Source organism: Siphateles boraxobius, unplaced genomic scaffold, assembly GCF_051911475.1.
Source record: "Siphateles boraxobius isolate OS27281-9 unplaced genomic scaffold, OSU_SipBor_1 245, whole genome shotgun sequence".
Classification (NCBI taxonomy): Eukaryota; Metazoa; Chordata; class Actinopteri; order Cypriniformes; family Leuciscidae; genus Siphateles; species Siphateles boraxobius.
Window position 1 is genome coordinate 130441 of NW_027508861.1, and position 4560 is coordinate 135000.

Genomic DNA, 4560 nt, shown 5'->3' on the forward strand with positions numbered 1-4560 from the left:
GCGCCTGGGGACGGCCCCTGCCCGGTCGCGAGACCGCTATGGGCAGCTTGCTCCTCCCCGCTTTGCGCGTCGACTCGAGACGCGGCCTCCCTCCGGGGAAAGCAGGCCGCGTCGACCTCGGGAGACTCAGATGGCCCGTCTGAAAACGGATGTCCGCAGCGGTGACGTCGGGACCGTCGTCAGGCTTTGACGGTTGGCGGGGTTTCGTTGGGGGCCCCCCATCACGGCACAGAGCCTGACTTCGCCCCGCGCCTCCCACCCGCTTTGAAAAGCACCCTTCCCCGTTACGGCCTCGATCCAGAGGCCTACCACCCCCCCGCCCTCACGGGCGGACGGTTCCTCACGCGCCCTATGAGCGGCCGTGCCGCCTCGAGCCCAGGCCCGAGCGGAGCGAGACCCGTGTGTAGGAAACCCGCGCGTCGCAGGTTCGTCCGTCCCGGGGCTCCTTTGATCCCGGGCTAAAACAAAAACCATATGCTTGTCGAACCGTCGGTCTGGGTAAACGGCAAAACGACTCCAGGGGCTTGAGACACCCCTGGAGCGACGGAGGAAGGTGCACCTCCGAAAGAAAAATGAAATTACGGACAGTGTCCGATCGAATGAGGTCCACGGAACAGAGAACCGTGGTGGTCAGACCGGGTGGGGAAGCGGTCTGGCTCAGCCCAGATAAAATGCACTCTGTGCGGGCGAGACTTCCAGTAAACGCGGGGGCTGGTTTGGACACCCAGACTCACCGCCGGTGCCCTGGGCGTGCATCCAGTGTGTGAAGGTGCACCGTCCTGGGCGAGCAGAGGGTGAAAGACACACAACACTCCTCGTAAGAAAATGGACAGTGTCCAAGATCTTGCATGCAAACGAGAGCCCTGTGCTCGCAGACCCGACCGTGGCCTGCTCAAAGTCAGATCCGTACGCTTGATGGCGCTCCTGCTGGAGCAAAGACGGTCCGAACACGGACGCTAGGGGTGTTGTAGAGGAGGTGGGGGACCGTCGCCACACTCTTCTCGGACAAGGTTAACGGAAGACGGGCGCCTCCGGGTTGCCTGGGGCCCGGAGGGGCGCACCCTCTCCTTCGGGCCGTCACTGTCAGGGTTGCCTGGTCGATTGGAACTTTGGACGCGCCTGGGGACGGCCCCTGCCCGGTCGCGAGACCGCTTTGGGCAGCTTGCTCCTCCCCGCTCTGCGCGTCGACGCTAGACGCGGCCTCCCTCCGGGGAAAGCAGGCCGTGTCGACTCTCGGGAGACTCAGATGGCCCGTCTGAAACGAATGTCCGCGACGGCGGCGGCGGACGCGGGCGCGTGGAATTCGGAATCGGACGGTCGGGGTGGCCGACACCCCCCGGTCCAGTCTTCGAGCCCGACCTTCGCCCCGCTCCTCCCCGCCCGAAAAGCACCTTTCCCGGTTACGGCCTTGATCCAGAGGCCTCCCACCCTGGCCCCGCCTGACGGACGGTTCCTCACGCGCCCTATGAGCGGCCGTGCCGCCTCGAGCCCCAGGGCCGAGCGGAGCGAGACCCGTGTGTAGGAAACCCGCGCGTGGTGGTTCGCCGTCCGGGGTCGATCCCGAGGTAAAAAAAAAAAAAAAGAACCATACGCTTGTCGGTCTGGGTAAAGGGCGAAACGACTCCGGGGGCTTGACTCACCCCTGGAGCGACGGAGGAAGGTGCACCTCCGAAAACTTTTTGAAAACGGACACCGTCCGTTGCAGACGAACGAGATTCCCACAACGACCAACCTCCCTGGAAGACTCCCAGGGAGAGTGCCTCGGGTTCGGGCACGGTCAAATCCGTCCGCGTGACGGAGCTCCCTTCGGAGCGACGTCGGTCCTAAAACGGACCTTGGGGGTTTTGTCGAGGAGGGCGACAAACGCTCCCGCTCGGACAAGGTGACGGAGGGCGGGCGCCCACGGAGGAAAGGGCGAAGAAAAAAAAACGGACAGAGTCCAAAACGGTGCGGTCCACCCAGATTCCCACGTACGCGAGACTCTCCGGCTGGCAACCGGGGAGAGTGCCTAGGTGTCGGGCACGTACGAATCCGTCGGCGGTGACGGAGCTCCGGTCGGAGCAAAGACGGTCCTAAAACGGCCCTTCGGGGTTTTGTCGAGGAGGGGACAAGCGCCCTGCTCGGACAAGGTGAGAGAAGGCGGGCGGCCCGCGGAAGGAGGCAGGCAGGCGATCCTCCTAAAGAAACGGACAGAGTCCGAAACGGTGCGGTTCACCCGGGTCACCGCGTACACGAGTCTCCCCGGCTGGCGACCGGGGAGAGTGCCTCTGTCTCGGGCACGTGAGAATCCGTCCCCGGCGACGGAGCTCCTGTCGGAGCAAAGACGGTCCTAAAACGGCCCTTCGGGGTTTTGTCGAGGAGGGGACAACGGCCCCGCTCGGACAAGGTATCGGAGAAAAGGCAACGGACGAGAAAAAAACGGGCGCCTCCGGGTTGCCCGGGGTCCGGAGGAGCGCTCCCCCTCCTCCGGGCCGTCACTTTCGGGGTAGCCTGGTCGATTGGAACTTTGGACGCGCCTGGGGACGGCCCCTGCCCGGTCGCGAGACCGCTTTGGGCAGCTTGCTCCTCCCCGCTCTGCGCGTCGACGCTAGACGCGGCCTCCCTCCGGGGAAAGCAGGCCGCGTCGACCTCGGGAGACTCAGATGGCCCGTCTGAAACGAATGTCCGCGACGGCGGCGGCGGACGCGGGCGCGTGGGTTCCGGAATCGGACGGTCGGGGTGGCCGACACCCCCCGGTCCAGTCTTCGAGACCGACCTACGCCTCGCTCCTCCCCGCCCGAAAAGCACCCTTCCCGGTTACGGCCTCGACCCAGCGGCCACAAACCCCCCACCTCTGCCGAGGAGGAGGGTTCCGCACGCGCCCTATGAGCGGCCGCGCCGTCCTCGGGCCCCAGGCCACGAGGCGGAGCGAGACCCGTGTGTAGGAAGCCAGCGTGTCGCGGTTCTCCTTCCAAGGCGGCTTACCTGGTTGATCCTGCCAGTAGCATATGCTTGTCTCAAAGATTAAGCCATGCAGGTCTAAGTGCACACGGTCGGTACAGTGAAACTGCGAATGGCTCATTAAATCAGTTATGGTTCCTTTGATCGCTCCACCCGCTACTTGGATAACTGTGGCAATTCCAGAGCTAATACATGCAAACGAGCGCCGACCCGGCTCCCCTCGGGGGGTCGGGGACGCGTGCATTTATCAGATCCAAAACCCATCCGGGTGCGGCTCCGGCCGCCCCGGCCGCTTTGGTGACTCTAGATAACCTCGGGCCGATCGCGCGCCCTCCGCGGCGGCGACGACTCATTCGAATGTCTGCCCTATCAACTTTCGATGGTACATTCGGCGCCTACCATGGTGACCACGGGTAACGGGGAATCAGGGTTCGATTCCGGAGAGGGAGCCTGAGAAACGGCTACCACATCCAAGGAAGGCAGCAGGCGCGCAAATTACCCATTTCCGACACGGAGAGGTAGTGACGAAAAATAACAATACAGGTCTCTTTCGAGGCCCTGTAATTGGAATGAGCGTATCCTAAACCCATGGGCGAGGACCCATTGGAGGGCAAGTCTGGTGCCAGCAGCCGCGGTAATTCCAGCTCCAATAGCGTATACTAAAGTTGCTGCAGTTAAAAAGCTCGTAGTTGGATCTCGGGAGCGGGCCGGCGGTCCGCCGCAAGGCGAGCCACCGCCTGTCCCGGACCCCTGCCTCACGGCGCCCCCCGGATGCCCTTAACTGGGTGTCCGGTCCTCGGGGCCCGAAGCGTTTACTTTGAAAAAATTAGAGTGTTCAAAGCAGGCCGCCCGTCGCCGCTGAATACCGCAGCTAGGAATAATGGAATAGGACTCCGGTTCTATTTTGTGGGTTTCTGGAACCCGGGGCCATGATTGAGAGGGACGGCCGGGGGCATTCGTATTGCGCCGCTAGAGGTGAAATTCTTGGACCGGCGCAAGACGGACGAGAGCGAAAGCATTTGCCAAGAATGTTTTCATTAATCAAGAACGAAAGTCGGAGGTTCGAAGACGATCAGATACCGTCGTAGTTCCGACCGTAAACGATGCCGACCCGCGATCCGGCGGCGTTATTCCCATGACCCGCCGGGCAGCGTGCGGGAAACCACGAGTCTTTGGGTTCCGGGGGGAGTATGGTTGCAAAGCTGAAACTTAAAGGAATTGACGGAAGGGCACCACCAGGAGTGGAGCCTGCGGCTTAATTTGACTCAACACGGGAAAGCTCACCCGGCCCGGACACGGAAAGGATTGACAGATTGATAGCTCTTTCTCGATTCTGTGGGTGGTGGTGCATGGCCGTTCTTAGTTGGTGGAGCGATTTGTCTGGTTCATTCCGATAACGAACGAGACTCCGGCATGCTAACTAGTTACGCGGCCCCGAGCGGTCGGCGTCCAACTTCTTAGAGGGACAAGTGGCGTTCAGCCACGCGAGATGGAGCAATAACAGGTCTGTGATGCCCTTAGATGTCCGGGGCTGCACGCGCGCCACAATGGGCGGATCAGCGTGTGCCTACCCTGCGCCGAGAGGCGCGGGTAACCCGCTGAACCCCGCTCGTGATCGGG

The 4560-nt window shown here is 62.6% G+C and overlaps 1 non-coding gene across 1 annotated transcript in view; it reads left to right on the forward strand.

The window, feature by feature from the left end:
• The first annotated feature begins 2961 nt into the window (after positions 1–2961).
• The window catches only part of LOC143749384 (18S ribosomal RNA), a 1863-nt gene continuing 264 nt past the window's right edge, over positions 2962–4560 (forward strand). Inside the window, exon 1 of the ribosomal RNA XR_013206952.1 lies at positions 2962–4560. This exon is cut by the window's right edge and continues 264 nt beyond it. This is a non-coding gene — a ribosomal RNA (18S ribosomal RNA).